The sequence below is a fragment of the Pinus tabuliformis genome, chromosome 6, assembly GCF_031772625.1.
Source record: "Pinus tabuliformis cultivar Carrire ecotype Pingquan chromosome 6, CPIR1, whole genome shotgun sequence".
Lineage (NCBI taxonomy): Eukaryota > Viridiplantae > Streptophyta > Pinopsida > Pinales > Pinaceae > Pinus > Pinus tabuliformis.
The window spans coordinates 1,757,264,732-1,757,277,231 of record NC_142292.1 but is presented as its reverse complement, the minus strand read 5'-3'; the positions used below and the strand labels follow the sequence as shown (position 1 = coordinate 1,757,277,231).

At 37.2% G+C, this 12,500-nt stretch overlaps 1 pseudogene across 1 annotated transcript in view; it reads right to left on the bottom strand.

The window, feature by feature from the left end:
• The window catches only part of LOC149265960 (protein SUPPRESSOR OF GENE SILENCING 3 homolog), a 54,840-nt pseudogene that overhangs the window by 32,912 nt on the left and 9,428 nt on the right, over window positions 1-12,500 (bottom strand). Inside the window, exons 5-7 of the transcript XR_016260107.1 lie at window positions 1,556-1,850; window positions 907-1,151; window positions 471-672 (exon numbers count right to left, since the gene is read on the bottom strand). The product of XR_016260107.1 is annotated as a protein SUPPRESSOR OF GENE SILENCING 3 homolog (transcript). The remainder of the gene's footprint in view (window positions 1-470; window positions 673-906; window positions 1,152-1,555; window positions 1,851-12,500) is intronic.

Genomic DNA, 12,500 nt, shown 5'->3' with positions numbered 1-12,500 from the left:
TCCGATATTGTTCCAAAAGAATCAGCGTACTGAATGGAAACTCCCATAGTTGAATGACAAACGGCATCTATTCTTTTTGGATAAGTTCTTTCCTCTAAAGAGGAAATGGGTGATAAGAAGCCAAAGAATGATTTATTTCATTATACTGCTTTTTGAATTTTAATGCTTATTAACTAGTTCACTTTTCAAGATCTAAGCAGTTCAGCGACACGTTATGCAAACCCACTACAGCACTGGCCTCAAAGAATGGGTGTTTTCTACACTGCTAATGCACTGCAGCAAATGCACACTGTCAGATATTCCAATAGGATACAGATTCCAACAGGCACTTTAGCTGATCTAAACTTTGGGAAATGGAGGAAAAGTTACATTTTGTGTATATGTCAGTGACAATTAATGAGTTAATTACACTTACAAAAGCAAATAAATGAAGACAAATTTAAAGCATCCATAATGGAAGGAAAATTTACTTGATCCTTTGTTCTTGTTGTTCATCATTCACAACTTTGTATCCTTTGGGAGCTTAGCAGAGTCAACTTCAAGTTGGTGGCAACGATCTAAGTGTTCTTTCTTGAACTCCTCCTGCATCTTTTCCAACTGTAATTCTCCTTTTACAACATCGTCATTCAGCTGATCAATTTGTTGTCTATAACTTTGCTCCAAATAGTCCATCTGCCCAAAGTTTTCAATTACCTCAAAAACCACAAAATGATAAACTCTGAAATACAATATATGTTCCTGAATATATTGGAAATTTTCATCAAAGTGACACGTCTAATGGACAATAGGTCTAGGCATCATAAAACATTATACTCGAGGTGCAATTACAAGACACTAACTAAACCAATTTAAGATGCTATGTTTCAACTACCATACGTGCCAGTCTCAACTATCAAATAAGTATACCTCTTTCTTGCATTCCTCGTGTTGCTCTGTAGCCCTCTGTCTAATAATCTTAATTTCAGCTTCTCTCATCCGCAATTTTGACGCCACTATACTAACTGTCTCTTCTAAAGTTCTACTATGCTCCTGTTGCTTAGCAACTTTTGTCTTAAACCAGGTGAGCTTCTGATTGTCCTCGTCCATTTGCCTCATGGGTTCTACTACCATCTTGTGATAGGATCTCATATCATACTTCAAACTTGTTTTGCCTGCAAGACAATTTTGCACTGTTATAATGACTCTCCTTCCACAAAAGGATAAAAGCTTTAGTCCTAACTCACATAAGACTACAGGAACCAAATAGCATCTCTCTCCTACTGCATCTTGGGGATTACATAAGTAATTTAAGAATCCTGTTGAACAGAATCAGACTTTCCTAAATAATATGGCTATGCTTTCTACTGCATCTTGGGGATTACACAATTAATTTAAGAATCCTGTTGAAGATAATGAGACTTTCCTAAATAATATGGCTATGTTTAGTAAGTTGTGACAATGTTAGGAGACATTCAGAAATTCAATGCATGCTTTACATAAGAAATGAAAATTAAGCAACCCATCCTTTTGTCATACACACCATATAAAAACTTCAAAGAAAATAAATAACACAAACCTTTCGAGTGTCTGTTGAAAATCTCCATCTCTTCCTTCGTTGCAAAGTAACCATATAATATACGTTGTCCACCTGGATGAAACAATATCGGGCGTCGTTCCCAATCATTTTTTCCTCGCCCTTCCTTCAAAAACTGCTTGTGTAAGCGCTCTGCCTCCAAGTACCCCATTGCCGATTCCTCAAATATAAGTACACTCATTCCACGATGCCCCTTAGGGCCATATGCATGTCTTGCTTTCATGGCTTTATATCCTTTAAAATACTCCACTAATTCTTTATTTCCCATTCCTATCCACTGAAAAAAAGGGGCATAAAACCATAATCATGAAACTAAATCATTAGAGAATAAAAGATGCAAACACATTCCATTGAGTTCAATTGCTACTGCATTCTAAATAACAACATATTAAAAATTATAGCAAAAGAAAAGAATGAAATCTTTTAGGATAATAACGTCAAAGAAAGAGCCCCAAGGGATAGCTAGATCAGTTAGGCCATATCACCAAAGGAACAGTTCCTATGGGAGGTCACAAGATCGATTTCCTACTGAGTTAATTGGGGTTACCAGCAGCACAGAGTGGTTGGTGGTTAATACCTCCCTCCATTCAAGAATCCAAGCAAGCGAGGGAATCTCCACAAATTTATACCTTTCGAAAAAAAATGACTAATAACAATGTTCCACGGGGAAGCGTCCCCAAGGGTTAGGGGCGCACCCTTCACGTTCCCCATGCTCTTGGGACGAGGGGATGCCTAGGGCAATGTTTCCGCATGACCCCCTTTCGGGGAAACTCGGGGAGACGGCAAGGGGAAATGTTTCCCCAATGTGGGGGATGCATTTCCCCAAAAGAAGTGCTTGTGGGCATCCCCCTTGAATTTTGCTTGAAAACAATAATTTATGAGTGGGGAAGCCTAATATTCAACCCTAGGGCCTTATTAATCATATGTAATTAATAGTAATGTTAAATTCCTGAAGTAAAAGGAACTTTTACTTCAATTTTTAACATTACCATTAACTCTCAAGATGTTTGAGTGGTTCTAACCTCATTGGATTTCGTATGGAGAAAGCAGAATTTTAGATCTCACTCAAAATCCAATAAACTTAACAGTTTTCAGGATTTCAGGATTGGGGGGATTACAATGTTTCCATTCGAACCTATCATGTATGACGGTATGGAACTAGCATTTAATCAAGGGCACCAAGCCCTCTATGTACCTCGATGTCAATGGCATTGATTATTGAAAGACTCTATCATGACCCTAGTAAAGTTGTACCTAACACTCAAACAAAATCTCGGCTTGACATGTTAAGCTTTTTCTATCTTATTTTGACGCTTAAAGGATGATATTGATGATGACGATCCCAATATATGCAATGATATGATATATAGATATTTGTTGTAGCATGAATTTTTTGGGACTATAAAGGCCATCTAGAACCTATTTGTTGTTGATGTATTTCTGGTTCAAATATGGATTGCACTTGGTTCTATTTTGGTTATATGTACCCTTGCTATATATATGAGAAACTTTGCATATTTGTGTAATGATTTCGATTAATATGTATGCACATGAATATTTACGTTTTTTTTTCAAAATTTGAAAATTTATGTATTTTTTGGTCGATTAGTATTTTGGTCTAATTTTTTTTCCAGACCCAATTTTGGGGTAGACCAGTTTGATCATTGGTCCAATTCTAATAACATTGATTCATTGTCCACTGTTCATTTTTAATTTTAACTTTTGAGTCTTGGCTCCAGATACTAATGACCTTAGGCAAGTCTTTGACTCGTCACTTTTTACTATTTTTGAGTTAGAGTAATTTCAATTTACTATTCCAATTTTTCAGATTTTAGTATCTACTATTTTGCTTAGTACTAATTAAATTCTAGAATAATAATGATGAATTTCAAATCAATGCATACAATATTTTACTATTTCTATTTCATTGAATCACTTATGATGTATGAATCAATGTATTTCATTATTGAATTTGAAATATATATATATATATTTGGGGGTGCTCCCACACATCCCCCCCCTGTGCATCTCCTTGTTCCTGCATCGCCCTCTCCCAGAAACTCGGTGGAACATTGACTAATAAAGAGATTTTAATATATATAAAATATGCAAAAAATACATGTCTCCTCCTAATGTGTGAATCTATAAGAGAATTAGAATGATATCCACAACATGTGCTAGTTGAGGCCCTATTGCTAGCTTTCGAGCTTACTTTGAAAGTGTTTACACTATCTTTAAGGGTGCTTCATTAGATGTGGGGTGCATGTTATATGGTTGATACAAGGTGTTCCATGATGGACTTGCACAGTGGAGGTGGCTAACACTTGAGCTGGCTAACACTTGAGTTGTTGAACCTTGTATGATGTTTGTATGACATTCTTCTTTAGAGCATTTGGTACCTATGGAGGTTGGTGACTTCTTCATGTTGCTAGCACATGGAGAGAGGTTGCTTACTTGGAGGACACCTTGCATTGGAGGAAGTCGTTGAACCCTAGGCAACAAGTTGTTTGCATGGAGGCTTACACTTGACAATGGTTAGGTTGAGCGAGTGGACATGTAGGTGTGGTGGTTGTCCTTAAGGAGGCACATTGCCTTGGAGATACGTTAAGAGCTTTGGAGTCTTGGTCAAGGAGCATTAGACCTTAAGGAGTAATGCCCATGCCTTAGAGACTTGCTTTTTTATTGTCATCACCTTGGAGTTTGACATGTGTCACTTGGAGTAGAGCACTTTACATGTGTGGACCGAGTTGTGTCCTTAGGTTGCTTGTAGCAGGCTAGGTCCACTTGTCATTGTGGACCTCCCTTACCTCTCATAAAAAGAGAGGGAGAAATTATCAAAAATCAATCATGCACTTGTGCTTATTCTTCTTTACACTTGGGTTAGAGATGTAAAAAAGAACCACAAGTCCCTCTCTCTCTCTTGTTCAATCTTCTTTGTACTTTATCTCTCTGTCTTAAGTCACTAGGGTTACTTGGATCATTTTTGAAGTGTATGGCTAGGGTTTGATCCTTAACAAGGCATTGGAGTTAAGGTTTGGTAATAAACCCTATGTTTTACTTCTTGAGAAGGAGGAGAAGAGACATCTAATGAGGCCAAGAAGGACTTGCTTAGCTTGTTGAAGTATATTTGGTGAAGCTAGGGTTTTCTTGGTTTTCCCTAGCTAGGGAGTGTCGCACCAACTTGTGAGAAGCTGATAGTATGTACTTAAACTTTATCTCCTATCTACTATCTATCTATTTATATATATATGAATTTTTCAGCTGTCAAGATTCTCTTTTTGCAGATTTGATTTCCAGCTATCATTGTCTTCATGGTTTCGTAATTTACAGCGCTTGTATGTCCTGGAACCTAACATTGTTAAGGAACCTAACATTTTATGTTGAGGATAACTGGACATACTCACTGCTGTAAATCTACATTAATTGCATTGATTTCATATCTGGTCTATGCATGAAAAGATTGTCCTAAAGGGCTGAAACGTGTTGGCATATGTTTGGTATCTTCTCTCTTGAATTTTCCAGTGTATTGAAGTTGATGTGAAGTGAAATATTGTCTGAAGTTTGCTTCTGTAATTTATATTTCAGTTCAACCCTAATGCTGATAATTCACAGGGATTAGATCCATGGATCCTCTTAAGAGTTGAAAGTTTTCTGAATTTGCAAAAGAAATTTCTACACCTGTGAACCCTTCACCTAACTATACTTAAATGGAAACAAGCTTTTCAGTGCAGTCTAATTTTTGGTGTCAGTGTCCCTGGTGGTTCTACTTCTGTTCAAGCTGGGTTAAGTATTGCAATATTTAAATAACTTATTTGATTAATATTATATTTATACAGCATATATATATATATATATATAATAATCCAATACAACAAAAATGTAATATTATATTATATTTATATAATATGCCATATATGTAATTAATATAGTGACCTCGATATTAGTGATAGATAGAAAATCCCACTGCTTCAAATGGAGGGCATTTGAGATGGAGGGACCAAACAATAGATGAGGCAACAAACCAAGTTTATTCCCCCCGCCTATTTCAAAAATTGAACCAAACCCCAATTCAAAGTATAAGCAACCACACCAACACTACTCAATACAACCACAGGACAAGTGGAACCAATTAGATAAAGTTCTACTTAACCCTCCGCAGTTAAGTACATTTCAAGGTTGCAACTAACTCCTGAACCATAGCAAGCACTAGCAAGTGTAGCCTGCCCTCACGCTATCACATAAATGTTATTGACAAAGGGCACATATGCAAATAGAGAGTATCTCATATGCAAACAAAGGTCACAAACACAATCTTGAGCAAACTAAAATGAACATACATAGTAGAAGTGAATCTAAACAAAATTTTTGAGGTTCGTCAAATTTCGAACCTCAAGGTTCATATTTGAAGAACCCAGGAAAGATCATGAGTTACTCTAAACAATTATTTTGAGGCTTGTCAAATTTTGAACCTCAAGATTCATATTCGACGAACTCAGGGAAGATCAAGAATTGACTCGAGAAATTAAACAATTAAAAGTACACTAAGTTTTACAATAAAGATGTTCTTCATTAATATGAAAGTTATCAATGCCTATATAGTGTGAATTTCCAATAAATAACTTGCTTCTATTTGATATTACATACTATAAAACACCATGGATTCTAGACAAAATGACAATTTGATAGGTTTGACGGTTCATTGTTGCAATATCAAGTTAGAAAAAACAAGCAAAATTATTATTTTTTTCCTGTTCATTATATACAAGTGACCAATTACTAGCAAGTCTAATTCGTCAAGTTTGAGTCACAATTGACTTGCAAGTCTAAGTCACTTACAAGTCAAAAATGCAAGTATGACTCGAGGCCAAGTCAACTTAAAGGAGCTTACTCAAGTCAGTTTCTTCAAAGAGGATGAAAATTGGGGATCAACTCTATCTTGGAAGAGTTTGGTAACATTACTTATGTAAATTATTAAATTATTTATTTTGAAGCTTCCATACAATGTAATTTTTACCATATAACTTGTATAAGTTTGTCAAAACCCTCGATATAAATTCAAGTTGAGTCATCCAATTCATGTTCATGTTCAAATTTAGCAACAAAGATATTCAAGAAAAGCACTGCCAAGGAAAAAAATTGATTAAATTCACATGATTTTTTTATAAATATGCCTTGAGGTAGTGGTTGAACGTGTGGTTGCACCCAAGAGATTAGAGATTATGTTAAATGATCTCGTGACCCATGCACACATAAGAGGATCAACTCCCACCCGAATTTCCTTCAAATTTTTTAATTCCAAAGGGGTTGAATCCAACAATGGAAAGCAAGAAGTTTTTCACCATTGGGCAAGGTTCAATTCTCACAAGGGTTTAACCAAGAACCATGGGGTCACCTTGAGGTAATTGCCGAACATGTGGTTGCACTCAAAGAGATTACATTAAATAATCTCATGACCTGTGCACACATAAGTGGATTGAAGCCCACCCCAATGTCCTTCAAATTTTAAAGTCGATAGGGGTTAGACCCAATGGAGGAAAGCCAAGAGTTTTTTGCCATTGGGCAAGGTTCAATTCTTATAAGGGCTTAACCTAAAGCCATGGGATCAAATTGAAGTAGTGGTCAAATGTGTGGTTGCACCTAGAGAGATTATGTCAAATAACTTCATGACTAAATGCACACATAAGTGGATCAAAGCCCACTCCCATGTCCTTCAAACATAAGCTATTAAGCTCAAATGGTTTGGCTCCAATGGTGGAAAGTGAGGACTTCTTCACCAATGGGCAAGGTTCAATTCTCGTGAGGTCTTAACCTAAAGCCATGGGGTCACCTTGAGGTAGTAATCGAACATGTGGTTGCACCCAGAAAGATTATATTAAATGATCTCGTGATCGATGCACACACACAAGGGGATCAGAGGCCAACATCATGAATTTTTTAAAGCTCGAGTGGTTGGGACTCACCTAGCTCAAATCAAATCTCAGATAAGCTTGCTTGATGTGGTTTGCAAGCTATTATATGGTGCCAAAGGGTTACAGTAGCGACAATGTGGTGTGATCCTTGGTGGCACAAATGATTATGTTCTAGTTACTAATTCCCTCTTGATTTAGAGAGAAAGAAAAAACACATGAAAGGAGAACAGTGCTTTATTATTATATCCTATAGTAATGTTTTGAGGCCTTTGGCCTTGACATCTACAACAAATCCATCAAGAAAATCCACTCTATTTCTAAGGCAAGTGAATGGATTTGATGATAGATCTAGTGCCTCCCTCACCATACATCAACAAGTACTAAATGGTACTCTTGTCGGGTATTGCACATATGTTTAATATTTCAAGCATTGAGTGTTAATAACAAATGCATAAGCAACCTCCAAGAAGGAGTATGCACCTTGATCTTAGACAACGAAGATGCTCGAGAAAGGCCAATATAATATTTGTATGGTCCACCATTGACTAAGGGCATGCATGAAGGTAAGTAAACTACATGATTGTTTCATACTTCATTGGTAAAAGGAACGGTGGTGATTTGTTCCACACATTCTCTAACCACACAACCTCCAATGTACTCACAAGACTACAATAACTCTAAAATATTATCCTCAAAGTAGATCAACATGTATATTGTATGGACCCTAATGAAGGAAATGATTATCCACTTCGAGTGCATCCATACAGTTCAACATCATAACTCAAAGTATAGCTACTAAGACGTCCAAATCATTAGTATAGAGATACTTGGAGGCAAACCCTGGATATGCAAAGCATATTATGTTTTTTTTGAACTATTAATATTAGTTGATAAAGAGCCAAAGAGAGCACCTTCACCTCTTCAATACTTACAAGCATGAAAGGGTCGCAACTTCAAGTTCATGCATACTCTAAGAAGGATATAGGAATTTTTTACAAATGTAGAGAATGCTTTCCTCATATAGCATGCACCTAGTGAAGCAATATTATCATCCACCATGGATGAAAGGCCAAAATCAAAACATTCCTAGTTTCAAAGAATTGTCATTCATGGATCAAAAAAATATTTGGTATCATTACAATGAATGTTGTACAGATGACATTTTTGGCAATTCAATGCCAGAGCATCATTATCCTCTTTGTCTGGTAAACAATTATTTTGGGTATTATGTGAGTTATTTATTTAGTTGCATGCTTAACGACTATTCGAGAATCACTCAGAGGACAAGGACAAGATATTTTTTAAGGAAAATTATGGTAATGTATAAACTTCACACAATTGCAGCATTCTTTTTCCTTGGTGATGATGATTGTTACCTACCAAAAAGTGGTTAACCCATAGGAGAAATTTTTCTCCTTCTTGGACAGCCAACCAACCAACAACCCTATTGAATAACACTTGACATCATGCCATGGACCCTCCACATACATATGCTCCAATCAAATCTCTTTCTCTCATCCAGAATTCATCCTTGAAGGAAGTTGGGTCATATCCATGCGCAAATACTTTTACCATTTTGCAATCATGTACTTTTGTTTATTGTTTTAGGGCATACTAATATGAATCAAAGGGTGATTCGAATAATGGACCAATCTTGACTATATTCTTATTCCCTCACTTCGCGTGGGTGGTTAGTCTTTAATCATAGTCCAATGGGACCTCCTCTAAGCCTAGTAAACATTTTTTTTGGGTATTACGTGAGTTATTAGTTGCATGCTTAATGACTATTGAAGGTAACCCATATCAGAAATGTGTCTCCTTCTTGGATAGCCAGCCAGCCAATAGCCTTATTGATCAAACACTTGACATGATGTTGTGGACCCTTCACATACATACGCTCTGATTAGATCTCTTTCTCCCATCTAACATCCATCCTTAAGGAAGGTGGGTCATCCATCAACAAGTACTTTTACCATTTTGCAATCATGTGCTTTTGTTGATTGTTTTAGGGCATACTAATATGAATCAAAGGGTGATTCAAATAATTTACCAACCTTGACTATATTCTTGTTCCCTCACTTCACCTGGGTGGTTAGTCTTTGATCCTAGTCTAGTGGGACCTCCTCTAAGGCCTTAGGGTTATAGGAAGGGCACTACTAGGAAGGTTCTAATTGAAGTAGCATGTTCGTGATATTCCATACTTACCACTTCCCGTCATTCCCTCTATTTCACATCCATTCTTCGGGTAGGTGATCATTGGTCATGGGATTGGCACTCTCTTATCGTCATCCTTGGTTTTATGCTAGAAAACATTGCCCACGAGGTTGTTGTAAATAAAATAATGATAAGAGCAAAGAAATCCATTAGAAAAGAAAAAGGGAAAATGAAAAAGATGGTTGGGACTAAATTTATGCATGGGCAAAAGCCTAGTATGAGCTCTACCCCCATCATTAGCAATTACTTGGTTCCTAGATAAATTGATGCTCCACACATAAAAAAGAACCCCTGTAATGTCCCAACCCTGATGAGCAATAAATTGCCTGATCTTAAGGGGTAATAAATGCTAAATCTCTCAAATGCAAGCTTGGTCTCTTGAGTTATGCACCATATCAAAGCATTATCATAAAAAATAAAAGATGCACCAGAGGGGTGGAAAATGTAGGCCATGGAAAGGGGTAACTCATGCCTCCACGATTGCTCCCTCCTTACATCTATACACCCAAGATGTTGGACCACCATAGCTAGTCTCCTAGTTATGGCACTTGGCCCTAAAGTCTTGCCCACTCCATTACCACCATCTCCAATTGCACCTATGGACTGATGGGTTGACCGGGGACCTATCACTTCCCCTTGGGGTTGGAAACACCTAATAAGGTTATCCATCTAGCAATTTCAAACATAAGAGAGGGAACACCAATAAAATAATTGGTATAGTTAGATATTTGATAGTGATCTTTGTGTGAAGCATTGGTTGTGCCCCTAATTTTAAATATGGTCCACCATGATGCATCTATGGTGTGAGTTACCTAATGATTTATTGGTTTGAGTAGGTTTTGTCAAGTGGTCCACATCACAAAAATAAAGGCTTCTAGAGGTGATTGCCCCCACCTCCTCAGCAAAGTAGTCGAAGCCATGCCATACAGTGCAAAGAGAGAGATTGACTTTGATGATGCAGCATTGCCTACCTAGAGCAAAGTGTTGGGCCATTTGTTGCTTCCACATGATCCTTGACATGCGAAGGAACCCCCAAAATTTCGAACGCTAAGCCCATGATGCTTAGTGTTAGAGATATTGATGATGTGCCCAGTGGACCCAGGATGCCCCTAGACTGGCCTTGACACTATTTGATGGGCATTACTTGATCCATAGCCTAGATTATGATGGTCATCTGTGAGATGACTAGGGAGGGCTTATACATCACCTTGGAGCCCCAACACTTGGGAGATATGATGTTGTCAGAAAATCAGAAAGGCGGAAATATTTTCTTATCTTGATAATTACTAGTGATTTCTTTGAATTCTTATTGTCTTCTTTTATGTCTTCTTTTATTTTCTTATCATCAAGCAACTACCAAAACATAAGTGCAAGAAGATCAAAACAATAAGGACACAAGATGTAGGCTCTCAGCCTGGGAAAAACCCCTCTCCTAGGGGAAAAACCCAAAATTCTTTTCTCTTCCTTTAAAACCAAATCAAATGAGACAACCAAGACAAAGACCTCCTCCAATCCACCAAGTCAGCCTCCCAAGATAGTCCTTCAAATGAGCTTCTAATCAACCATAGTTAACCTTCTTCAATACTGCATCAAACATAAATTTTGGCCCTACTGCATCATAATTTCGGCCTTACTGCAAACTTGCAATTTCGACCCCTCCTGCAACTCAGAATTTTGCACGTGTGAACCAAAAATAAAAGAAAATGGTCTTCTATACTTTGCTAGGGTTCCTCCTTTCTTCGCTAAGAAGAGAAAATTGTCTTCTATACTTTGCTAGGGTTCCTCCTTTCTTCACTAGGGTTTTCTTCTTCTTTTTCAAGTCTTCTTTCTTGCCTTCGCACTTCCTTAAATTGCAGATCAAACTCTTGATGATTGGATGCCACAATAGGTCGAATTTCACTTTTATATAGTCTTTTTTGTGTGGATGAATTCCCTTTATGAGACCGACTTGAATAAAGAGCAAGTCGACTTGGTGGAGGAGCCATAATTGACCAAATTACATTAAAAAAAAACTTCTTTGATACGAAAAGCCCAATGAGGGTCTATTACATGATGATAAGAACTATGACACATGACACGACCCTAGAAGCACTCAATGTGTGCTTTGACCTAGAAACATAATCAAATGAGCATGAAACCCATGCTTATAAATAATTTTTCTTTGATAGTAATTCTTCTTTTTCTTTTCTTTTAACAAATGCATTATGTCATGAGCTAAACAACAATTATGAAGACTGAGCATGAAACCCATGCTTATAAATGATTTCTCTTTGATAGTAATTCGTCTTTTTCTTTTCTTTTAACAAATGCATTATATCTTGAGCTAAACAACAATTATGAAGACAGATACTAGTTACATTTTCAACACTCCCTCTTAACTAGGAAGGTATTCATAATTGTTCAACCGATACAAGGTTGACCTCAATTTGAAATGTTCCAAGAAGAGTACAACATATGTAATGCTAGATACCAAACTACCAAGGTATCATATCAAAGATCCAAGTGTCAAGACACTATTTCAAGGATCCAGGTGTCATCATCAAGACACCAATTCAAGGATCCAAGTGTCATTTCCAAGATACTAATTCAAGGATCTAAGACTGTAACAGGTACTAAGGCGTCATCAAGGCAACATGCCACCATAGGTACAATCAGGCTACAGCCTTAGTATCAATCCAACAGGATACAAATACCATCTAGGCCTCCATGCCAAGACACCAACCCTCACAGGGATCTAGGTATCATCAAGGTCAAACACTAAAACAGAGCTCCATAAGACCAAGATACCCTCCCACACCAGAATC